Raw genomic sequence first — 27,575 nt, 5'->3', positions numbered from 1 at the left:
GGATGCTTTACTTTGCATAAAGACGTCTAATAGAGTTTAACATGGTAGATGGCATTTACAGTAATAATTTTATGATACTGTTCTAAAAACAGAAAACAGTTTATTTTGAAGATTAGGCTAACTGATTAATGACCATTTAAGAAATGATTCAAGTGTTTAATATCCACCTGTCAGTCTATTTGGTTCTTTAGATGATAAAGGCGAGATAAAATACAGTCCTTACCACAAAAAGGTGGTGCTAGATGTAAAGAACCTGCCTGCCAATGCAGGAAATGCAAGTGACACAGGTTTGATACCTGGGTCAGGAAGATCCCTTGGAGGAGGACAGCATGACAACCCACTCCAGTATTTTTGCCTGGAGAATTCCATGGACAGAAGAGCCTGGCGGGCTACAGTCCATAGGATTGCAAAGAGTCAGATATGACTGAAGCAACTTACCATGCACATACCACAAAGAAGTCCCACTACACTTAAGAAGCAATGTATACATATTTTTAAAATGAGCTTTATATAAAGCATATGCTGTACAGCAGCTTCCTTATAAATTAGAATGATATGAAACATTTCAAAAAATTCTTCATTTGCTTTATTAAACTACTTGTGATCAAAGCTTCCATTTTATAATTTTCAGTCTATTGACTATCACCCAAGGTGGGAGAGAGAACACTAATATAAATTCAGTTGCCCTAATGTAAATATTTGGCAGACCCTAAAGTAGCTATCTATATAGTAACAAGGTTTCAGTTGGAAGGAATACAGATATCCAGGTAAGCGAAGCTTCTCATGCCATATTAGGTTATGGTTAGTTGGACTAAAATTCATGGAAATGCTGGTTTTGTAACCTTGGAGAGGTATACAAGAATAAGTTTTGTAATTTGTCATGATAAATTTATCTATTAAATATTTAGTGAAAGTATACTATGTACTGGCATGTGTTCTAAATACTTATTTTGAATACAGAGATGAATTAAATACACAGCTCACCATGAAAGATAAAATCATGTATATTGTTAAAAATGATTATAGTAAAGTAATTAGCCCCCAACTAAAATAAATAAATTTATTAAAAAAAATGATTATAGTAAATTTATACTAATATTTTGGATGATATTTTGGGAGTCACAGGAAAGTACAAATTCTTGAGGGTTGCAGGGTGGGCAATAAATTAGTAGAGATTTCACTGAGGTAGTGATATTTGAGGTGGGTTCTAAAGGGTAATTTAGACATTGCATTCTAGAATAAGTCAAGAAATTTACATGAAAAGGTAAAATACCCAGATTAGCCAATGCAATACTGATGAAGAAAGTCAGAGGACTGACAGTACTTGAGTTCAACACTTACTGCAAAGCTACAGTGATCAAGACAGTATAGTACTGACAAAAGATTAGACAAACAACAAGCAATATAACAGAATAAAGAGGTCAGAAATAGACCCATATAAATATAGACAATTGATCTTTGATAAATAAACCCAGGCTATTCAACAGAGTAAAAATAAGTCTTTTCAAAAAATGTTGCTAGAAAAACTGGACATTTGCATACCAAAAAGAAAAGGGGAAAAAAAGACTCAAGACACTGACCTTAAATATTTCACAAAAATTAAGTTATACTATAGACTTAAGAGTGTGATATAAAGTTATAAAACTAGAAAATAACAGGAAAAACTCTAGTTGAACATTGTTTTGGCCACAGATTTAGATGAAATACTGAAGGCATAATCCATGAAAGAAAAAAATGATAAATTGGATTTCATTAAAATTAAAAAAAAAGTGCTTCTCTGCAAAGGAAAGAATGAAAAGAACCATTAGACTATTAAAAGAATGAAAAAAATAAGACATAGCTGGTAGAAACTGTTTGTAAGGATTTGCTTGTGTCTAAAATATTTAAAGAATTCTTAAAAATTAACAATAGGAAAACAACTCAGTTAAAAAGTGGGTAAAAGTTCTAAATGGAACTTTTAGAAATATGTCATCAAGCCATAAAAAGACATCGAAGAACCTTTAATGCATATTGCTAAGTGAAAGGAGCCAGTCAGAAAGTCTACACACTACACAATTTGAATAATATTACATTCCAGAAAAACAAAACTACAGAGACAATAAACAGATAGGTAGTTGCCAGTTCAGTTGTGGCAGGGGAAAGGAGTATGGTACTAGGGGAGAAAAGAAAGAGGGAGCTAAGTGGAACACAGAGAATTCTTAGGGAAGTGAAACTAAGCCCTGTATGATACTAAAATTGTGGATACATAATATTCTGCATCTGTCAAAATTCATAGAATGTACAACCAAACAGTCAACTCTAATGTAAATGGACTTCAGTTAATGGTAATGCATCAGTATTTGTTAATCAATTGTTAAAACATACCACACCAATGCAAGAAGAAATGATGGGAGTGGGGGAAAAGAGAGTATATGAAAACTCTGTATTTTCTGTTCAGCTGTTCTACAAATTTAAAACTGCTGTAAAAAATAAAGTCTAATTATCTTAAAAGTATAGTTGATATACTAAAGAGAAGAGATAAAATATAATCATATAAAATACTCAAAATCAGAAGAGAGAAAAATGGGGGTAAGAAACAAAAACAAATACAATGAATATTTACACACATAGAGGATAATGATCTAACTATATCGATAACTCATTTTATATATAAATGTTCTGAACACACCCGTTAAATGACAAATGTTTTCAAAGTAGATTTTAAGAAAACAAGATCCAGTTGTGTGCAGTCCATAAGAAATAAACTTTAAATTTACACTCACTCAGATGGGTAAAAATTATGGGGACAGAGAGAAAGCTTTACTATGCTAACACTAATCAAAAACAAACTGGGTGATTATATTAATTTCTAGTTAAGCAGGGATCATTAGGGGCATTATATAATGATAAAGGGGTAATTTTTAAAGAAGACATAACAATCCCAGATGTGAATGCACCTTACTAAAGAATGTCAAAATACATGAAGCAAAAACAGAAAACTGCAAGGATAAATAGATGAAATCAGTATTACAGTTGGAGGTTTCAACTTCTCTCTGTCAGTTGTTGATAGCTCAAGTAGGCAAAAAATCAGTAACAATATACATGACCTGAATAGCACTATCAACCAACTTGATCTAGCTGCTATTTGTAGAATACTCCAGCCAACATCCAAAACCACATTCTTTTCAAGCCTATATGTTCACCAAGAGAGACCACGTTCTGGACCATAGTAAATATGTCAACAAATTTTAAAGAATAGAAACCATACAAAGGATGTTTCCAGGCCTAGAATTAAACTAGAAATTAATTACAGAATTAAACTAGAAATCAATAACAGAAAGGTAGCTGGAAAATCACCAAATATATAGAAACTAAACAGCATATTTCTAAATAACCTATGGGTCAAAGGTACTTTAAAAGAAAAAGTTTAAATGACTGTAATGGCATGACAAATGCATTGAACTCTAATGTATCTTGCTGTGTGGAACTGATAGAAAGTAGGACTGGAAAACGGACAGGAGGACAGGATTGAGAATGCAAAAAGCTTTCTTGAGCATAATAAGTGTAGTCTTTATCCCGTAAGTGAAACTGCACCACTGATGTCATTGAGCTCATATATGCATTTTGGAATTGTCTTTACCAGAGATATAGACAAACCAGTAGGTATAGACAAATCAATATAAAAATAGGACCTGCCACATGGTAACTATTTTTAAGGAACCATCAATCCCACTCCTGGGCATATATCCAGAGAAAACCATAATTTGAAAAGATGCATGCACCCCAATGTTCACTGCAGCACTATTTACAATAGCCGAAACATGGAAGCAATCTAAACGTCCATCAACAGAGGAATAGATAAAGAAGATGCAGTACATATATACAATGGAATATTACTCAGCCACAAAAGAGAACAAAATGCCATTTACTGCAACCTGGATGAACCTAGAGATTGGCATATTGAGTGAAATAAGTCAGACAGAAAAAGATAAACATCATACGCTATCACTTACGTGCAAGCACACATGCTCATTCACTTCAGTTGTGTCCGACTCTTTGCAACCCTGTGGACTGTAGCCCTCCAGGCTCCTCTGTTCATGGGATTCTCCAGGCAAGAATACTGGAGTGGGTTACCATGCCCTCCTCCAGGGGATCTTCCTGACCTCAGGATCGAAAATACGTCTCCTGCATTGTAGGCAGATTCTTTAGCTACTGAGCCACCTAGGAACCCCTTGGAATCTGAAAAAATAAAAAGGTACAAATGAACTTATCTACAAAACAGAAACAGTTACAGATATATAAAACAAAGTTATGATTACTGGGGGATAATAGAGGAGGCAATAAATTGGGAAACTTATTTTGACATGGGCTTCCCTGGTGGCTCAGAGGTTAAAGCGTCTGCCTGCAACGTGGGAGACCTGCGTTCGATCCCTGGGTCGGGAAGACACCTGGAGAAGGCAATGGCAACCCACTCCAGTATTCTTGCCTGGAGAATCCCATGGATGGAGGAGCCTGGTAGGCTACAGTCCACAGGGTCGCAGAGTCGGACACAACTGAACAACTTCACTTTCACTTTATATTGACATATACATGTGCTATATATAAAAGAGATACTTAATAAAATAATGACCTGTCCTTCATGGATCACACTCATATGGTGGCAAAGGGGCTTGCATAACTCAATGAAGCTATGAACCATGCCATGCAGGGTCACTCAAGATGGGCGGGTCATGGTGGACAGTTCTGACGAAACTGGAGGAGAGAATTGCTAGCCACTCTAGTATTCTTGCCCTAAGAACCCCATGAAGAGTATGAAAAGGCAAAAAGATATGACACTGGAAGAAGAGCCCCACCCCCCAGGCCAAAAGGGGTCCAATGTGCTACTGGGGAAGAGCAAGGGGCAATTACTAATAGCTCCAGAAAGAATGAAGAGGCCTGGTGAAAGAGGAAATGAAGCTCAGCTGTGGATGGGGGTCGGTGATGAAAGTCAAGTCCGATGCTGTAAAGAACAATACTGCATTGGAACCTGGACTGTTAGGTCCATGAATCAAGGTAAATTGGATGTGATCAAGCAGGAGATGGCAAGAGTGAACATCGACATCTGAGGAATAAATGAACTAAAATGGATGGGAATGGAACATTTAATTCAGATGACATTATATCTACTACTGTGGGCAAGAATTCCTTGGAAGAAATGGAGTAGCCCTCACAGTCAACAAGAGTCCAAAATGAAGTACTTGGGTGCAATTTCAAAAATGGCAGAATGATCTTGGTTCATTTCCAAGGCAAATCGATCAATATAGAATTCAACATCACAGTAATCCATCATCAAAGTAATTCAAATCTATGCCCCAACCATGAATGCCAAAGAAGCTGAAGTTGATTAGTTCTCTGAAGATCAACAAGACTTTCTATAACTAAAACCAAAACAAGATGTCCTTTTCATCATAGGGGATTGGAATGCAAAAGTAGGAAGTCAAGACATACCTGGAATAAATTTGGCCTGTAGTACAGAATAAAGCAGGGCAAAGTCTAACAGAGATTTGTCAAGAGAACACACTGGTCATAGCAACACCTTCTTTCAACAACACAAGAGACAGCTTCACACATGGACATCACCAGATGGTCAATATCAAAGTCATATTATGCAATGATTATATTCTTTGCAGCCAAAGATGGAGAAGCTATATAGTCAGCAAAAACAAGACCTGGAGCTGACTGTGGCTTGGATCATGAGATCCTTCTCACAAAATTCAGGCTTAAACTGAAGAAAGCAGGGAAAAGCACTAGGCCATTCAGGTATTTGTTGTTCAGTTGCTAAGTCATGTCTGACTCTTTGCAACTCTATGGAGCACAGCATGCCAGACTTCTCTGTCCTTCATTGTCTTCTAAAGTTTGCTCAAACTCATATCCATTGAGTTGGTGATGCCATCCAACCATCTCATCCTCTGTCCTGCCTTGTTCTCCTGCCTTCAATCTTCCCAGTAGTAAGGTCTTTTCCAATGGGTCGGCTCATCACATCAGGTGGCCAGTGTACTGGAGCTTCAGATTCAGTATCAGTCCTTCTAAAGAATATTCAGGGGTGATTTCCTTAGGATTGACTGGTTTGATCTTTTTGCTGTCCAGGGGACTCTGAAAGTCTTCTCCAGCACCACAAATCAAAAGGATCAAAACTTTCATGTTTAGTCTTCTTTATGGTCCAGCTCTCACAACCATACATGACTACCAGAAAAACTATAGCTTTGACAATATACTCCTTTTCTGGCAAATTGATGTCTCTACTTTTTAATATATAGCCTAAGTCTGTCATAGCTTTTCTTTCAAAGAGCAAACATTTTTTAATTTCATGGCTGTTGTCACCATCCACAGTGGTTTTTGGAGCCCAAAGAAATATAAAGTTTGCCACTGTTTTTGACTTTTTCCCCATCTGTTCGCCATGAAATGATGGGACCAGATGCCATGATTTTCGTTTTTTGAATGTTAAGTTTTAAGCCAGGTTTTTCACTCTCTTCTTTCACCTTCATCAAGAAGCTCTTTAGTTGCTCTTCTCTTTCTGCCATTAGAGTGGCATTATTTGCATATCTGAGGTTGTTGATATTTCTCCCAGGTATCTTGATTCCAGCTTGTGATTCATCCAGCTAGCATTTTGCATGAAGTTAAATAAGTAGAACGAGAAGACAATAGAAGCAGAAGATATTAAGAAGAGGTGGCAAGAATACACAGAAAAACTGTACAAAAAAGATCTTCATGACCCAGATAATCATGATGGTCTGATCACACATCTAGAGCCAGACATCCTGGAATGTGAAGTCAAGTGGGCCTTAGGAAGCATCACTACAAACAAAGCGAGTGGAGGTGATGGAATTCCAGTTGAGCTATTTCAAATCCTAAAAGGTGATGCTGTGAAAGTGTTGCACTCAATATGTCAGAAATTTGGAAAACTCAGCAGTGGCCACAGGACTGGAAAAGGTCAGTTTTCATTCCAATCCCAAAGAAAGGCAATGCCAAAGAATGCTCAAACTACCACACAGTTGCACTCATCTCTCACGCTAGTAAAGTAATGCTCAAAATTCTCCAAGTCAGGCCTCAGCAATACATGAACCGTGAACTTCCAGATGTTCAAGCTGGTTTTAGAAAAGGCAGGGGAACCAGAGATCAAATTGCCAACATCCACTGGATCATCAAAAAAGCAAGAGAGTTCCAGAAAAACATCTACTTCTTCTTTATTGACTATGCCAAAGCCTTTGACTATGTGGATCACAAGAAACTGAGGAAAATTCTGAAGGAGATGGGAGTACCAGACCACCTGACCTGCCTCTTGAGAAACCTGTATGCAAGTCAGGAAGCAACAGTTAGAACTGGACATGGAACAACAGACGGGTTCCAAATAGGAAAAGGAGTACGTTAAGGCTGTATATTGTCACCCTGCTTATTTAACTTATATGCAGAGTACATCATGAGAAATGCTGGGCTGGAAGAAACACAAGCTGGAACCAAGATTACCGGGAGAAATATCAACAACCTCAGATATGCAGATGACACCACCCTTATGACAGAAAGTAAAGAAGAACTAAATAGCCTCTTGATGAAAGTGAAAGAGAAGAGTGAAAAAGTTGGCTTAAAGCTCAACATTTAGAAAACTAAGATCATGGCATCCGGTCCCATCACTTCATCACAAATAGATAGGAAAACAATGGAAACAGTGGCTGACTTTATTTTTGGGCTCCAAAATCACTGCAGATGGTGACTACAGCCATGAAATTTAAAGACACTTACTCCTTGGAAGAAAAGTTATGACCAACCTAGACAGCATATTAAAAAGAAGAGACATTACTTTGTCAACAAATGTCCATCTAGTCTAGGCTATGGCTTATCCAGTAGTTATGTATGGATGTGAGAGTTGGACTATAAAGAAAACTGAGCACCGAATAATTGAGGCTTTTGAACTGCGGTGCTAGAGAAGACTCTTGAGCATCCCTTGGACTGCAAGGAGATCCAACCAGTCCATCCTAAAGGAAATCAGTCCTGAATATTCATTGGAAGGACAGATGTTGAAGCTGAAACTCCAGTACTTTGGCCACCTGTTGCGAAGAGCTGACTCATTTGAAAAGACCCCAATGCTGGTGAAGATTGAAGGCAGGAGGAGAAGGGGACGACAGAGGATGAGATGGTTGGATGGCATCACTGACTCAATGGACATGAGTTTGAGTAAACTGTGGATTGGTGATGGACAGGGAGGACTGGCATGCTGCAGTCCATGGCGTCACAAATAGTCGGACACGACTGAGCAACTGAACAGAACTGAGAACAGCTGTTCTCATCTGGGAACAGTTCTGCCCTCAAGGGGCATTTGGGAAGAATTAAAGATATTTTTTGTTGTCACAGTTGTGTGTATGAGTACTACTGGCATCTAGTAGATTATTGAGCCTGGGGAAGATGATAAACATCCTACAATGCATAGATCAGATCCCACAACAAAGAATCAACAGCCAGCATTGAGAAACTGCCCTAGATGAACCAATCAGAGGAATCTGGCAAAGGTGAGACCATCTGTGATTTTAGAAAGGAGATGGGGATAGGTCCAAGGATGAGGCTTTTGTAAATTTGTACTTCTTCCAGAAGAACAGGTAACGTCCAGGCTGCTTGAATGCAGCTGAGAATGTGTGAGATTCGGTAGAAGATAAAAGCAGGAGTCTTCAATAATACACAGTACAGGAACACAAGATCTATGAGGCACTCTCAGAATCTTGATAACCTAGGATTGAATCCCTGGAATATTAATTTTTCTTGACGCTTCTCCTCTAGCAAACTGGATATTGATTGTGACTGCTGAGAATGCAAATCAGAAACACCATCTTGCCCCTGAAATGCCTGAGTATAACTTGGCAAAACTTCCTTGTAGAAAATCTATAAAAGGTTTGTTTTATTATAAGGAGAGGACAGACAGGCCTTTGAGTCTCTCCCTCTTCCACTATCAAGATATCATTTGGTGTTTGTTCTGTTTCGTTGCTTGTCTAGTTTCCCACTGGTGAATTCTTGGAACCTAGCTAAAAAAATTATAGTCCATGTTTGGTTCAGTGAACAAAATATATTGGTAGTTTTTATTCTTAACTGAAATGAACTCTCCATTTACCAGGCTTGTTTTCTCCACAAATGGTATAAAACTGCTTAACAACCTAAATACTGTATTTACTTTAGTTTTAAATATATACTCACTTTTCACAGTTCAGAATAAAGGGTGAGGTCATAAAATTAGTCAACATTGGAAAAGTGACACCTATCTAATAAAACTGACACATAGTTGAATCTAGGATGGCTCATAAGCGTAGTTTCATTCTTATGCAACTTCATTTGCTCACTTTATTAATACTTAATAGTATCCCTTAGCTCTTTTCATATCCTATAAAAGAGGATCAGCACTAAGAATAGAAGCACTAGCTTCTGTGATTTGCCAAGAATTTGATCAGGCACAAGTAAACTGTGCTCTGGTAAAATTGTGTATAACTTTGGGTTATGAAGGTTAGGATGAACTGTTTCTGTGACTCCCTACCATTGCTAAAAAGTATAAAAACTTTTTTAAAAGATCCTATATCTAGAACTAGTACAGAAATTAAATAACCACAAAGCAACATGCTTTGTTCTGATCAGTTAGCAACATCCGCAAAAGTCATGCTGGGTTAAAAAGTGCAGCAACACACATTTTTCACCCGAGTTCTTATGAGCAGTGGAAGCCTTGCACAATGTGCTTTTCACGGCCCTCTCCAGTACACAGTTCAGCATATTGTGCAGTTTCCAGCCAGCATCTTTGGGTAACATCCCTTCCCTGACAGGTGATTCTCAGCTGCAGACACTATTTCAATCCAATCAGCATTTCTATAGTCCAAAGCCCATACTGTCCGCAAGTAGGACCAAGCAATATATCTTTCCTAAATCACCTCACGCCAGCCAGTTCTGTAATAACTACGAATATGCCATCTAAATGATCTACTTTTTTAAACAGAACATTGTAACTTAGACTTTTCAAAAGGAAGCAAGCCATGTCAGAAAATTCCTTCTGACAAAGGCTCCAGGATGCATTTTTTAGGATATACAACACCTCAAGAAATGTTTCAACAAACATAAATTGTAAATATTAAAATCACTTCACCCCCAACCACCAACATCATGCTTTCTGCATGTATTTTCTAGCACTAGAAGTCATTTTATTGTCCACTAGGGGGCTCATGATAGAAACATTAGAACCATCCTTGCATCAACCTTTCCCTAAATTTTCACTTTCAAGTTGTCTCACAAGTGTCCATTCCATTTCCTAAATGGTTTTCAAATTCACTATTTTCTTCCATCTGCTCCTGCAATAAAACTCAATGACGTCTCACACTCCCTCTTACCTACTCTGATCCACTATCCACACACTAGCAAGTATAACCTTTTAGGAAATAACGTTTAAAATAGCAGCAAAGTAACAAGAATATCAGAATACTTACAGATCTACTATCTACTTTACTGTGCATGCTTCAGATAAGCAGATGTCAGATGATGACTGGTAAAGAAATAGATGATAGATACATGAATGACACATAGTGGATAGATCAATGGATGATAAGATAGGATTGTGAAATAGTTAAGGTATAAAAACTCATAAAAAGAAAATAATAAACATCTATATAACAGACGCTCAGCTTAAAAAATATTATTTCATGAAGCCCCAAAGCATGTCTCTTCCATCCTCTTCCCTTCTTTTTCCCCAGAGATAACACTGTCTTGAAATCGGGTATTCATCATTCCCATGCACATTATCTATGACTACTTGTGCATGTATGAATACACATTATGTAGAAGAGTTGTTTCTTTTTTCAAACTTTACAAAAATGCACCTCACTGGGAAACTTGACTTTTTCTGCTTCATATGATGATTTTGAAGTGCAACTGTGTAGCTTTAGTTCATTCATTTGTGCAACATGTGGTAAATATTCTACTGTAAAGTAACAACATTTATGTTTTCTTGTTAATGGATATTTAAGTCATTTTCAGTCTTTCCTATGACAAGCAATATTTCCAAGAACATCTTTTTTAAACCTGTGTTAGCAAAATCTCCCCAGGATGTATAAAAAGCGTGAAGGGTATGACCACCACTGACATTGTTGAATCATGCTAAATTCTACTGCCACCAACATAAATGAGAGTTCATATAGTTCCTTACTCTCATCAACTTACTGAATTGTCAAAGTGGATTTTAATTCTGCAAACTTAATAGCTATTACATGGAGTTCCCCAAATAATAAGTGAAACTGAGGATATGTTTATGGGTTTGGGTTAGGCTTCCATTTCTGTCCCGTCTTCCTCTCCTATGTTCATTCACTTTTTGTATCATTACTTTTTTCTTATTTATATGTAGGAATTCTTTCTTAATTCTAGATTCAAACTTTTTGTTAGATGCATTTCAAATACTTCTAGATATTTCAAATATTTGCTCTCATGTATGGCTGATATTTTAATTTTTATGGTGTCTCTTGATGACCAGAAACTTTTGATTTGAATATAGTCAAGTCATTAATAATTTCCTTTAAGATTTATGCTGTTTTGAAACTTAACTCATTTCTTAATTCAAGTTCATAAACCTAATTATTTCATCCACCTAATTATTTATGTGGGGTGAAATAGGAATCCAATTGTCTTCATCAGGAAACCTAATTTTCCCAGACTGTTTACATACTTGGTCAGTCTTTGCCAATAATTTTAATGACACCTCTGGAATATAAGAATTTAAGGATTCACATAGGTGCTTTCAGATCCCTAAAAAATCCCATATTTCTATTTCTATTTCTAATCACAATCATTATGCTGAGAAGTAAGTTAGGTAAGGTCTATTTTGCATTTAAAAAAATTATCTGAGGTATTTTTGGTCCTTTGTAACTTCACATTCATTTTATGAAGAGCTATAAAAGACCTCCAATAAATCCTTTTAAAGTTTCACTAGACACTGAATAGACAATAAAAAATCTAGTATTAAACTGAGGCAAATCAATGTCTCTTTAAGATGAGTGACTAAATTCCAAAACTTACCTCCTTTTATTCATCTTAAGTACTTCAGAAACACTTTGAAATTATTTCCTTTTTAAAAGTGTATAAAATTCTGTTAGGTCAATTCCTAAGTGTTTTATTATGTATTCTATAATGTTATTTCTTTTTACTGGTAAGTAGTAGCTTACTGGGTTCATATGACTGAACTGGGTCATATGACCATTCCTACACAAGAGAGACTAGAAAAGTGAATAGTTGGCTTTTTCACCTTGATAGTAAGAAGTAGGTAAGAAAAAAGTGTTTAGGAATGGGTATTGGATGGATAAAAAAATAAAAAACAGAAGTGACACATTTTGTCTACCTTTCATCTGCTAGGAGATTTTATTTTTTAATCTATGAAGCAGCACTGAAATTACATTTATTTTTACTGCTTCTACAGAAATAATCATATAGATTTTTAAATTTGGTCTATTAATCATATATGATTTTGATAGCTTTTTAAATACTGAAGCATCCTTGCTTTCCTGGGATCAACTGCAATTAGTCAAGATGTATTTTTTTATATATTGCTGAGTTAAATATATTAGGATTTTGGGAGACTTTTTCCATTCAAATTCATAGGTGTGATTTTCTATAATTTTTTCTAAAGTTTTATTAGCTCATTTTGATCTCAATATTACACTAGACTCATTAAAATGAATTTGCTCATTTCTGTTTTCCATAGAAAAATTCACGGAAAGACTGTTGATTCGATAGACTAATTCACCATCATGTGTTTTTTTATTTTTATTTTTTGGAATTGTGTGCCCAATAGGCTACAGAAGCCAATAATTTCTTATGCCGCCACTGACAGTGGAAGGTATCAGATACCAAAGCTCATGGCTTTATACTACTTGAGTTTCTGTTATGTTTTTGATCTGCATAAATAAGTTTGTTCTGGACCCCAACTGCATAATTTTTTGGGGGGATTGCTACTGTTTTTATATATACTGTTTTATATCATTGCTATTTGCTTAGTATTGAAGGAATTCATATAAACTCATGTACAATCTTGATCAAAAGCCCAAAAAAATTCTTCAAAAATGTGGTCTAGCATAGCCTGTAATATTTAGGTCTTGCCATCTCTCCTCCGATGCTCCTACCTATTTCTCTCCTGTTCTTTATGCTTCATTCAAGCAGGCCTACATTTGGTTCCTAAATCAAATATCTTTCCATCTTAAGGATCTTTTCATATTTCCTAACCTAGCCTGAAATCCTCTCCCATCCATGCATAGTCATGTATATCATTACACCATATCATCTTACTAAACATCATTCAAGTTCAATACACGGGTCCATTCTCAGAGAAGTCTTTCTTTCCCTTCCTCATTCTTGCTTAGTTCCAGTCCCCATTAAGGTACACACAGCATCATGTGATTTCTTTTCACAGAATTTATCACAATTGTAATTAAATAAATATTTGGTTACTGATGTACACTTCCAAAACTAGATAGTAATCATTATGAAATATATATTCAATTGCTCAATTGTATCTATAGAACGACTCAATAGACATCAGTTTGAGCAAACTCTGGGAGATAGTAAAGGATAGGGAAACCTGGTGTGCTGCAATCCCTGGGGTCGCAAAGAGTCAGACACAATAGAGCAACTGGACAACAACAGCAATAGAACTAAGGCTAACATAGATTATGGAGTAAAAAAAAAATCATGTAGCAAAGAAGGACTGCTGATAGAAAATGGAAAATATGAATCAACACTTTTTTTTAGGCAAAGAAGTAGGAATGTACTTAAGAACTTAGTCTTGTGTGCACACTACAATTTTATCATCATAATTCAGAGCCACCATTTATAACTCTTTCTGGACAATATAACATAGGAGTAGGTTGTATATTATTTATCACTAATAATAGGAAAACTGGACTAGCTCAGCTGGTAACGTATCTGCCTACAATGCAGGAGGCCCCAGTTCGGGAAGATCCCCTGGAGAAGAGATAGGCTACCCACTCCAGTATTTTGGGGCTTCCCTGATGGCTCAGATGGTAAAAATCTGCCTTCAGTGCAGTAGACCTGGGCTTGATCCCTGGGTTGGGAAGATCCCCTAGAGGAGGGCAGGGAAATCCACTCCAGTATTCTTGCCTGGAGAATCCCCATGGACAGAGGAGCCTGGCAGGCTACAGTCCATGAGATCACAAAGAGATGGACATGACTGAGTGACTAAGCACAGCACAGAAATAGGAAACTTATTAAATTTGTAACAATTAAAAATGAATTACAACAGATTCATGATTAGACACAATAAAATCACTCCAATTCATTCACATTATAACATTAAGTGGAAGAGAAGGCGATGGAGACACAGCTTAAGAATGAAAAATTTGTACAATGAGATATAACCTCACATCCAGCAAGATGGCTACTATCAAAAAAATATACAGAAAACAGCAAGTGTTGATGAGGATGTGGAGAAATTAGAACTCTTGCATACTGTTGGTAGGAATGTAAAATAGTCCAGCCACCATAAAAACAGTCTGGAGGCTTCTCAAAAAATTAAAAACAGGATGACCATATGATCCAGCTATTCAATTTCTGGGTAAATAACCAAAATAATTGAAAGCAAGGTCGTGAAAAATTTTGTGCACCCTTGTTCACGGTAGTATTAGTCACAATAACTAAAGGGTGGAAACAATCCAGGTGTTTACTAATGGATGACAGAGTAAACAAAATGTGGCAAATACATATGTTATAGACCAAATACTTGTCCCAAAACTCACATGTTGAAACTCCATCATATCAAATAACCCAAACAACACAATTTTAAAATAGGCAGAAGACCGAATAGACATTTTTCCAAAGATATACAAATGGCCAACAGCACATGGAAAGATGCTCAATATGGATAATTATCAAATAAGTACAAATCAAAACCACAGTGACATAATCACCTCACACCTGTCAGAATGGCTATCAAAAAGACCACAAATAAATATTGATAAGGATGTGGAGAAAAGGAACTTTTGTATACCGGATATATATCTGAAGAAAATTGAAAACACTAATTTGAAAAGATGCATGCACCCCAACATTCACAGCAGCATTACTTATAATAGCCAGGATGTGGAAGCAACCTAAATGTCCATCAACAGATGAATGTATATAAAAGACGTGGTATGTACATATATATATATATATATATATATATATATATATATACAAAACAGAATATCACTTAGCCATAGCACACTTAGTGAAATAAGTCAGACAGAGACAAATATGTTATTACTTATATGTGGAATCTAAAAAATAAATGAATATATACAACAAAATATAAACAGATCATAGATACAGAGAATGAACTAGTGGCTGTCACTGGGGAGAGGGGGAAAGAGGGGTATGAGATTAAGAGATACAAGTTACTATGAATAAAATAGATACACACAAGGATATAATTATACAGCAGAGAAATATAGCTATTATTTGGTAATAACTTTAAATAGAGTATTATTTATAAAAATGTTGAATCACTATGTTGTACATCTAAAATTAATATAATTTTGTAAATCAAATATATTTCAATAGAAAAAAGAAAATGCTATTAGGAAGTGGAGTCTTTGGAAAGTAATTAGGACTGGAGATCATGAGGGTAGAGCCTTCGTGAGTGGAATTAATAACCTTATAAGATTCATAGGACAGCTTGCTTTCTCTTTGCTCTCTGCCATGTGAGGATACATTAGGAAGTCAGCATTCTGCAACCCAGAAGAGGAGCTTGACTATACTTGCACCCTGATTTCAGATTGCCACTCGCCATAACCCTGAGAAAGAAATCTTTGTTGTTTATTAGCCATCCAGTCAATGGCATTTTTGATATAGCTGCCCAAGTTGACTAAGACAGAAATTAATACTGAGAAGGGGATATGCTGCTGTAACAAACTGGTAATAGTAGAAGCTTGGACAGTTTTGAGGTACATGCTAGAAAAAGCCTACATTGCCATGACTGGATCGTTAAGGGAGTCTGGAGAGAGCTCAGAAAGAAAACCTGTAGAGAAAGTTTCAAACTCTTTAGAGGATACTTAAGTATTCTGAAACAAAAAGTTGGTAGAAATACAGATGATGATGTCCATTCTGATGTGATTTTGGACAGAAACGAAGAGCATGTTATTGGATACTGGAGACAAGGTAACTCTTGCTATAAAGTGGCAAAGACCTTGGCTAAATTGTTGTGTTTATGTTCCAGTGTTTTGTGGAAGGTTCAGTTCAGTTCAGTCACTCAGTCGTGGCGGACTCTTTGCGACCCCATGAACCTTCGCATGCCAGGCCTCCCTGTCCAACACCAACTCCCGGAGTTTACCCAAACTCCTATCCATTGAGTCAGTGATGCTATCCAACCATCTCATCCTCTGTCATCCCCTTCTCCTCCTGCCCTCAATCTTTCCCAGCATCAGGGTCTTTTCAAATGAGTCAGCTCTTCACATCAGATGGCCAAAGTATTGGAGTTTCAGCTTCAACATCAGTCCTTCCAATGAACACCCAGGATGGATCACCTTTAGGATAGATTGGATGGATCTCCTTGCAGTCCAACGGACTCTCAAGAGTCTTCTCCAACACCACAGTTAAAAAGCATCAATTCTTCGGCTCTTAGCTTTCTTTATAGTTCAGCTCTCACATTCATACATATGGAAAAACCATAGCCTTGACTAGATGGACCTTTGTTGGCAAAGTAATGTCTCTGCTTTTTAATATGCTGTCTAGGTTGGTCATAACTTTCCTTCCAAGGAGCAAGCATCTTTTAATTTCATGGCTGCAATCACCATCTACAGTGATTTTGGAGTCCCCCAAAATAAAGTCAGCCACTGTTTCCATTGTTTCCCCATCTATTTGCCATGAAGTAATGGGACTGGATGTGATGATCTTAGTTTTCTGAATGTTGAGCTTTAAGCCAACTTTTTAACCCTCCTCTTTCACTTTCATCAAGAGGCTCTTTAGTTCTTCTTCACTTTCTGCCATGAGGGTGGTGTCATATGAATATCTGAGGTTATTGATATTTCTCCCACCAATCTTGATTCCAGTTTGTGCTTCATCCAGCCCAGCGTTTCTCATGATGTACTCTGCATATAAGTTAAATAAGCAGGGTGAAAATATACAGCCTAGATATACTCCTTTTCCTATTTGGAACCAGTCTGTTGTTCCATGTCCAGTTCTGACTGTTGCTTCCTAACCTGCATACAGGTTTCTCAAGAGGCAGGTCAGGTGGTCTGCTATTCACATCGCTTTCAGAATTTTCCACAGTTTATTGTGATCCACACAGTCAAAGGCTTTGGCATAGTTTGTGGAAGGTAGAACTTATGAAATTGGGTATCAATCTAAAACTATTTCTAAGTAAAGAGTTGAAAGTACAGCTTGGGTTCTCCTGACTACTTAAAATGTGAGAAGAGAGAAATGACTGAAAGATGGAATTGTTAAGCAAATGTTGAGGCAGAAGTTAAAGATTTGGAAAATTCTCAGCTTATCCATAATCGGAAAAATAAGAACACAAAGGATGTGGACAGGCAGTTCTTTGATAAGTTTAGCACGAATCAGTCATTTCAACAGAAGCCAGGAATTATTCAAGACAACTAAAGAATGACCCCAAAGGTGAACTAAAGGCTGCTCAAGGCTGCTCCCTCCATCACAGAGTCGGTGTGCAGAAGAGTAGGGGGATAAGGGGTTGGAAAGAATGGTTTCAAAGGAGGGGGTCACCAGACAAGCCAGGATGCTCCTATCAAGTGCCTCAAAGGTTGAGCCCCTGCAGAGAACTAAGCATGAGCTGTGTTCAGCAGAGCCACGGGGCATCATTTCCACCTAGATTTCAAAGAATGGGACCACTCAGCAAAGCCACAGGCTCAGGACCTCAGAAGAGCCACAGGCACATGATCTAAACCTGCTGCTGCTACTGCTGCTAAGTCTCTTCAGTTGTGTCCGACTCTGTGCGACCCCATAGACGGCAGCCCACCAGGCTCCGCCACCCCTGGGATTCTCCAGGCAAGAATACTGGAGTGGGTTGCCATTGTCTTCTCCAATGCATGAAAGGGAAAAGTGAAAGTGAAGTCGCTCAGTCGTGTCCGACTCTTAGCGACCCCATGGACTGTAGCCTACCAGGCTCCTCCGTCCATGGGATTTTCCAGGCAAGACTACTGGAGTGGGGTGCCATTGCCTTCTCTGGATCTAAACCTAGAGAGCCATAAAATCCAGGCAGAAAGTTGCTATGTGAGCAGGGCCCTTGCAGAAACTCACTTAAGACTGTCCCACACTGTCATGCTGATGACACCATCCCTATGACAGAAAATGAAGAGGAACTTAAGAGCCTCTTGATGAAAATGAAAGAGGAGAGTGAAAAAGTTGGCTTAAAACTCAACATTCAGAAAACTAAGATCATGGCATCCGGTCCCATCACCTCATGACAAATATATGTGGAAACAATGGAAACAGTGGCAGACTTTATTTTCTTGGGCTCCAAAATCACTGCACATGGTGACTGCAGCCATGAAATTAAAAGACACTTACTCCTTGGAAGAAAATTTATGACCAACCTAGACAACATATTAGAAAGCAGAGACATTACTTTGCCAACAAAGGTCTGTCTGGTCAAAGTTATGGTTTTTCCAGTAGTCATGTATGGATGTGAGAGTTGGACCATAAAGAAAGCTGAGTGTCCAAGAATTGATGGTTTTGAACTGTGGTTTTGGAGAAATTCTTGAGAGTCCCTTGGAATGCAAGGAGATCCAACCAGTCTATCCTAAAGGAAATCAATCCTGAATATTCACTGGAAGGACTGATGCTGAAGCTGAAGCTCCAATACTTTGGCTGCCTAATGGGAAGAACTGACTCTGGAAAAGACTCTGATGCTGGGCAAGATTGAAGGCAGGAGAGGAAGGGGACAATAAAGGATGAGACGCTTGGATGGCATCACCAACTTGATGGACATGAGTTTGAGCAAGCTCTGGGAATTGGTGATGGATAGGGAAGCCTGGTAGGCTGCAGTCTGTGGGGTCGCAAAGAGTCAGATATGACTGAGTGACTGAAGTGAACCCTGTCATGAGGGTAGTATGCCACCCAGTGGGATTGGAGAGCAGAACATCAAGCCAGAGGGTTATTCTTAAGCCTTGAGGTTTACTGCTGGTTGCCTTATGTTTTAGACTTATTTGAGACTCATTAACCCTTTCTTCTTTCCTACTTCTCCCTTCTGGAACAGGAATATCAACCCTATGCCTGTCCCACTACTGTATTTTAGAAGCACATTACATATTTGGTTTCATAGATTCACAGCTGAAGAGAAATTTGCCTCAGGGTGAAGGATACCTTAAATCTCACCCATTTCTGATTTAGATGATATTTACATGAGCCTTTGGATCTTGGACTTTAGAGCTGATGTTGCAGTGAGTTGAGACTTTGGGGACTGTTGAGACGATTTTGTTTCATGTGAGAAGGACATAAATTTTGGTAGCCAGGGATGGAATGTTATGCATTGCATGCTGTTTCCTCAAGAATTCATATGTTGCTATCCAATGGGATGGTATTAAGAGATAAGGGGATTCCCTGGTGGCTCAGAGGCTAAAGCGTCTGCCTGCAATGCGGGAGACCTGGGTTCGATCCCTGGGGGGGCAAGATCCCCTGGAGAAGGAAATGGCAACCCACTCCAGTATTTTTGCCTAGAGAATCCCACGGACGGAGGAGTCTGGTGGGCTACAGTCCACGGGGTCACAAAGAGTCGGACAAGACTGAGCGACTTCACTTTCACTAAGAGATAAAGCTCTTGGGAAGTACTTAGGATTTGATGAGATCATGAGGGTAGAGCCAACATGAAGAAACCAATGAGAGAATCAGAGTCAAATGTAAAGGAAACCATGAGTTTGTCTGAATGCAGATTCCAGTTATCCTAGAGTTACTGCCAACACTGTTTTTGAGATTTGGCTATGTGACTCATAAATTTTTTTTTTTCTTTTTTTTGGGCTTTAGCCTACTTTATCTCAATTGAACCTATAATACCACTTGAATTAGAGGGAGAGCTAAGAATTGAGACTTCTTCTCCACTGACTAGTGAGACAAGGCTAGAAATGTTGCTGCGATGGCAAACTTAAGAAGGGGTCACTAGGAAGTCTCCTTCCAACATCTATATCTGATGCAGCACACTAATACACTCTCTTAAGAATTATTAAAATTATTACTCTTAAGTAATAAAAGTACTTTATGACCACGATCCAGCTTAGTTTTCAAACATTTCATTCATTCTTTCATTTCTTTCATTTTTATTCCCCCCCAGACACACGATAATCCTGTATACAAACAGAAAAACAAGACTAAAGAGTCTGACTTGAAACTCATTTTTCCCATCCCTCCACCCATTCATCCACCCATCCAGGCATGTTTTTTCACAGAAGAATGCCTATGATTACTACTCTCACTGAGATTCAGCACACTGACTTCTTAATAAATGTTCTTTAGGTTTACACAGAGGTTCTTCCATTTCTTGTACAATTCAAATATCAATAGCTTACTTTTAAATCAAGCACACTTCTATTCTCTTTGGTTATCTAGACTTATTTTGGTATTTCCAAAACTCTGATACATATCAAAGGTAATTTTGAATAGTGGTGTGACTTTCGTTCTCTCCCAAGGTTGGAAATAAAGGCTCAAGTAAATTTAACCCAATAGATACTTTAAACTTAGATAGTGAAACAACTTTAAAACTTCTCACAGAAATTAATCCCTTGGTTGCATTTATACCACAGGCAATTAATTTGGCTGAAACAAATATTCTTTGATGACCATCAAGGATAAAGCAGAGTAATTTTGATATGATAGAATTATTATTGACTGGGGAGTATTATGCCAAATTGGTATAACCAAGCAAGATCAAAAAGGCTCTCTAATTATAAAACATCAAAGGTTTCAAGCAAATCCCTCCTTGGAGACAAGCCTGAAATATTGGAGAACCCATTTACACCATTACGTTAAGGAATGATTTTAATGATGGTCCCCTTGAGATGATATACTAAGGTAGAACTTCAGAATTGTATTCAATCAGCTCCATGAATTGCTTAGTTAGAGAAATGATTCACACTAAGCATCTGTCACTCAAGCATGTACACATTATTTTTAAATGAATGGTACTGAAAAAAGTATATGATTTATAGTTTATCTTGGTTTGGTCAATTACTATAGATTTGACCTCAGGTTATCCTCAACATTTCTGAATATTTTCCCCTTTGTGATTATACTTTTTTATAATTTAAAGAGACAGTAATATGAAGAAACTGTCGAAATTTATTACATAAATTTATAAACCATACATTTCTATATCAATTACTAATATCTAGGGTATATACTTGAATAACAGGAACAACTTTCCCAAGTCTCTTTACTAAAATTAAACAAGTTGAAAAAGTATACTAGAACTTTATTTTCAACAGTAGTCAATAATTTTTTAAACATATGTAACACAGAGAATATGCCAACTAAACTTAATATTCAAAGTAGAAAAATCCTTTTTTACCATTCTAGTATCTCCCTGTATAGCTGCAGAAAATTATATTTTTTGGCAAACAATTTTAAGTCAATATATATCTCCCACACAATTCTACTCTTATGTGAGGATGCCACATTTGAGAGTTAGTGATGCTGGGGAAGTACCTACAGAGAAGAAAGAAGCACAGAAGTACATTTGGTATTTATTAGTGTGTGATACTGAAGGTAATCATTGTTAAATGGAAAATGTTATCTAATGGTAACTGCTAACTGACTACACCAACACGGAGTCTTGGCAAGTAGGGAGGGCAATGATGAAGAAGGTTAAAGAGGCTTTAACTCTCCTGTTTTTTATACCAAGTTCTATTTCTAATTATTGAGAAAGAAAAATATACACAGATTAAAATGGGTCAAGGTATGGAGTATCATGTAGGTTATATATAATGTAATAAAATATATCACACTGCATTAAGATATGGATATTTTAGCTTGGATTCTCATTAGTAGATATTCAATGTTATAATTTATTAAAATCCTGAAGAGAATAAGGTTAATAAAAAATGGCACAGCACTAAAATCTAAATCTATCTTGTCATAAAATCATAAAAACACTGGCAAAATCTATCAGAATGAACTTTTTCTGGAATTCTGGAAAATAATCAGAAGTTTGAAGCAACTAAGATAATGTTTAAACAAGAAAAACTGGTGGACTTTTGATAAAAATTAAGAGCACGTGGTACTTTTACATTGGTCCCATTAACCAATTTTGTGTTCAGAAGTGGCCTTGACTTGACAGCTCACAGTCCCAATACAGAGTGCTACCACAGAGACTTAAAACAGACTTCATTCACAAAGATGTGGGTTGACGTTGACCTGTCTGGTGACTCCTTGGATCAAACTGTTTGCTTTCATTTTGCCTAACTTACAACTTCTGCAGAGCTGAAAGGTGGCTATCTGAGGAGGGGTATTTACCAAATTTACAAGCAAAAATACTAGTCATGGCTGCCTAAGGGCAATGGATGACAGTTGGGGCAAATAATAGACTAAGCAGAAAGCTTGGGAAGATCATAGAATGAGATAGTTTGAGGAATAAAAGTTTTGAAAAGCTCCAAGATAATACTAACAATCCAAAAGACCATGTATGCATGTTCAGAAAAGACATGAGAAGGCCCTAAATTCTCCCCTTAACTGATTCTCAGGCTATGCACAAGCAGGAAGTGAAGGCTAAAACAAAGCTGTAAACTGGCTGAGTACTGAAGCTATCTCCCAAAATGATGCACAGAGCCCATCTGAAAACTGAGAGATTGTACTTTAGTTCCAAGAATTTAGGGATCACCAGATGATCACTAAGGCAACAAAACAGAAAATTCAGCAGCCAAACATAAGAAAGAACACAGGTTTTACAAAATTAGTTCAGAAAAGCCACCAAATATACAACAACAAGCAGCAACAAAAAGCCAAAGGGAGGAGGGGAATATAATTTCCAAGTTTGCATAATCATAATAGTCAAAATGTCAAGTTTTCAAAGAAAATTACAAGGCAATAAGAAAACAAGAAAGCATGACTCGTACCACATCAAAAAAGAAATTAATAGGAACTCTCTCTGAGGAAGCTTAGACATTGAAATTACTAAACAAAAATTTAAAATAGCTATTTTAAGTATGTCCAGGGACTTCCCTGACAGTCTCTGGCTGGGACTCTGCACTCCCAGTGCAGGGAGCCCAAGTTCAATTCCTAGTCAGCGAACTGAATCCCACATGCTGCACCTAGGAGTTCACATGCCACAACTAAAGATCCCACATGACACAACTAAGACCTGATGCACCTAAATAAACAAACAAATATTTAAATATGTTCAAAAACTAAATGAAATCATGCCATAAGAACAAAAAGAAACTATGAGAATGACTCACCAAACTGATAGTATCAACAAAAGGAAATAATTATAAAAGGGAACCAAAAGTTATATACTAACAATGAATAATCTGAAACAAAATTAAGAAAACAATCCCATTTACAACTGCAACAAAGAAATAAAATACTTAGTAATAACCTAACCAAGATGGTGAAAAACTTGTACAGTGAAAACTACAGAATATTGCTGAAACAAATTAAAGAAGACACAAATAATGCAAAGGCAGGCTGCACTCATGCCTTGGAAACTTGATATTGTTAAGATGTTCATATTATCCAGAGTGATCTGCATATTCAGTGAAATTCCAATCAAAATCCTTACCCATATTTTTCAGAAATAGAAAAAATTATTCACATATGACATGACCTTATACTCAAAAAACCCTAAAGAACTCACAAATTAATTATTAGAGCCAATAAAAGAGTTATCAAAATTATAGGATACAAGATCAACATAAAAAGTAGTTGTATTGTTCTATGCTAGTAGTGAGCCGTCTTAAAATGTAAATAAGAAAACAATTTTATTTTATTAAGGCATCAAAAAGAAGTCAAATACTTAAAAAAATTTAACCAGTGGTATAAGACTTACACCCTGAAAACTACAAAATATCATTGAAAAAAAAATTTTAAATCCTGTGTCCATGGATTGAAGACTTAATATGTTAATAATGATCAAACTTATGTACAGATCCAATGCAGTCCCTATTAAATGGTTAATTTCCTTTTTTGATTTTGCAGAAATTAACAAGCTAATTTAATTCTAAAATTCATGTGGAATTGCAAGGAATCAAGAGTAACCAAAGCAATCTTGAAAATGAAAAACAAAGTTGGGTTACTCACACTTCCCAATTTTAATACTTTCTACAACTATATTGGAGTCAAAACAATGTAGTACTGGCATAAGAATAGACATATAGATCAACAGACTGAGAATCCAGATATAAACTCATATAATTGACTTACAATAAGGGGACTAAGTTCATTCAAACAGGAAAAAAAATATTTTTTTCCAAAATATATCTGGGCTAATTGGATATCCACTTGCAAAATAATGAATTTTTATTGTTACATTACACAAAACACTAAAACTAACTCAAAATAAATGTGAGAGTTAAAACTATAAAATTCTTAAAGAGAAACAGAGGTATAAACATTCATGACCTTGGACTGTATAACAGGTTCTTAAAGATGACATCAAAAGCATATGTAACCAAAACAAAACCAGATAAATTGTACTTCATCAAAATTGAAAACTTTTATAAGCCAAAGGACACTATCAAGTTATTGAAAAGACAATCCACAAAATGGAATCCAATATTTGCAAATAATATATCTGGTAAGGGTCTAGCATTCAGAATACATAAAGAACACTTACAACTCAACAACAAAAAGACAAACAACCCAATAAAAAATGAGCAAAAATTTTGAACAGACAGTTCTTCAAAGAATACACACAAATGGACAACATAAAAAGATGCTCAATATCTTTACTAATTAGGGAAATGAAAATCAAACCACATTAAGTTATCACTTCATGCCCACTAGGATGGCTATAACACACAAACAAAACAGAAAATAAAAACTATTGCAATGATGTGAATGAACTGGAACCCTCATACATTGCTGGTGGGAATATAAAATTGTGGAGCTGTGGTAAGAAAAACAATTTGGCAGTTTCTCAACAAGTTAAATTGGAGTTAACATTACTCAGCAATTCCATTGTGAGGTATACACCTGAGAGTAAGTATATATCCATGCAAAAAACTATACATGAGTGATACATCAGTATTATTCATAGTAGCCAAAATGTGAAAACAACCCAGATGTTCATCAATCAGTGAATGAATAAAGATGTGATATATTCATACAATGAAATATTATTCAGTCTTGAGAAGGACTGAAGTACTGATGCTACACCATGGATGAATCTTGAAAATATTATGCTGAATGATAGAAGCCAGACATAAAATACCATATATGATTACATTTATTTGAAACATACAGAATAAGCAAATTCACTCTTACAGGAAGTACATTAGCTCTTGCTAGTGGTTTGGGAGGAAGAAAAGAATGGGGAGTAACTGCTAATAAATTAAGAGTTACATTTTGGGATGATAAAAATGTCTTATTAGTGGTGAAGGTTGTACAACTTTGTGAAAATACCAAAAATCATTGACTTGTATACTTTAAAATTGCTAAAGTAATAAATATTATGTCATGCAAATGTCTCAATTTTTTAAAATCCTAATATTCATGATACTTAAAAAGTAAATGTTAAGTTAAATGTAAACAGTTAAGTCTAATATTAACAAGAGGGAAATAATATGCTCTAGACCTTCTCTATAGTATAGTTATACAGGTACCACACTCTAGATTAAAGATTTTGCTAAATACTTCTTTATATATCTTTTCATAATAATTCTATGGAAACTCAAAAACTCAATCATATTTAATTTTACACTGCCTGTTTCCCAGGGGGTTTAAGAAAGTCATAATGAGTAGATCTTAGACTCTCATTGGTAGAGAAGAGTTTGAATTGTAGCTCATGCTGAATGTTACAGAAACTAATCTAAGAATTTTAGCATTAACCTAATTCAGATGCAATTAAGAGTACAATAAGTAGTATTTTATTAGATGACTTCCATTTTTTTGTCATGAAAATTTTTATATCAAGAAGTCACAAGGTTTCTAGAAAAAGATTATGTGATGAGAATTAATCTAAAGACATAAACACAGACATACCTCAGAGATATTCTGTCTTTGGTTTCAGACCACTATAACAAAGCAATATGGCAGTAAAACAAGTCACAAGAACTTTCTGGTTTCCTAGCTCCTATAAAAGTTATGTTTACACTCTATTGTAGTCTATTGTGTGCAACAGCACTATGCCTTAAAAAATGTACATACCTTAATAAAAAAATATTTTATTGCCAAAAAAAGATAACCATCATCTAACAGCCAAGTGTTGCCACAAACCTTCAATTTACAAAAAAAAAACAAAAACCCACAATATCTGTGAATTGCAATAAAGTGAAATGAGTGCAGTAAAATAAGTTATGCCTATATCTGCATAATGAAGTATAATCAATTGCATAAATTCAAATTTCTACTGCTAATAATTTCAAAGAACATTTTTTCAAGTTATATTTCCCAAGGTCATTACAATTCATATTATAGGCACTGAACATCTTGGAAGTATCTTAAGAATATAATCTTTACCTTCTAAAGAAATTATATGAGCAAATCAATAATATCTCTTGCCAGATCCATCTTTCTCTGTAGTGAAGCTTAACCAAAGATTCTATTGGTCTAACTTCATTTACTTTATACACTTAAGCAGGAGTTAAAACTGATGCTAATATACATACAATTAAGCCATTAATTGTTTATAATAGCTTAAAACAATTGTTTTGTTTATAAAGATAATGGTTATCTTTTTTTGGCAATAAAATATTTTTTTATTAAGGTATGTACATTTTTTAAGGCATAGTGCTGTTGCACACAATAGACTACAATAGAGTATAAACATAACTTTTATAGGAGCTAGGAAACCAGAAAGTTCCTGTGACTTGCTTTACTGCCATATTGCTTAATGGCAGTATAATTAATTATAAAGCCATACAATTAATTGTTAATATACACAACAATTACATACAGTTAAAAGATCTGGTGGCTTCTTTCTTTTGTCAGACTTACTGCTCATTGCCTAATTCCCCAAATACCAGGTGACTAGTTGCTAGACAACCAAACACTACCAACCAGAGAATTCTATCCATCTCAACAGATGCCATCTCATTTGGATACAAAGGGGTTTAAAGCCTCAGAATTTGTTTATGTGACCCAGTAAGTCAATGTTATTTGGTGGTGAATTTCTGATGAGTATACCATATAAGTGGATTCCACTGAAATGTTCAGATTAAAACTTTATTATCAACATTTTATGATTGTATGGTATAATACATGATAATGGTGAAAAGTTTTAGAAAACTTGTAAATGAAATATATTTGTAGCTAATTTTAAAATAGCACTTTTCTTCATTCCTGACACAAAAGCTAATACCATGTAGATTCTGCCGTCCTGGTTTAGAATCATCTAATTGCTAATTTAATAAAATTGATAAATACTGTGTTCTGTAAGGTCTAATATAGTACATAAAAGCATT

General features: G+C 36.1%; 1 long non-coding RNA gene across 1 annotated transcript; it reads right to left on the bottom strand.

Annotated features, from left to right (window-relative positions):
* Window positions 1-1,110: 1,110 nt before the first annotated feature.
* LOC145545326 (uncharacterized) lies at window positions 1,111-27,136 on the bottom strand. Its single transcript, XR_014082002.1, has 2 exons — window positions 27,068-27,136; window positions 1,111-4,218 (listed from the first exon to the last, which is right to left on the bottom strand). It is a non-coding gene; the product is annotated as an uncharacterized LOC145545326 (long non-coding RNA).
* Window positions 27,137-27,575: the final 439 nt, after the last annotated feature.

This window comes from Giraffa tippelskirchi, chromosome 4 (genome assembly GCF_054371585.1).
Source record: "Giraffa tippelskirchi isolate mGirTip1 chromosome 4, T2T-mGirTip1v1.2.pri, whole genome shotgun sequence".
NCBI lineage: Eukaryota > Metazoa > Chordata > Mammalia > Artiodactyla > Giraffidae > Giraffa > Giraffa tippelskirchi.
This window is presented reverse-complemented; position numbering and strand designations above follow the sequence as displayed.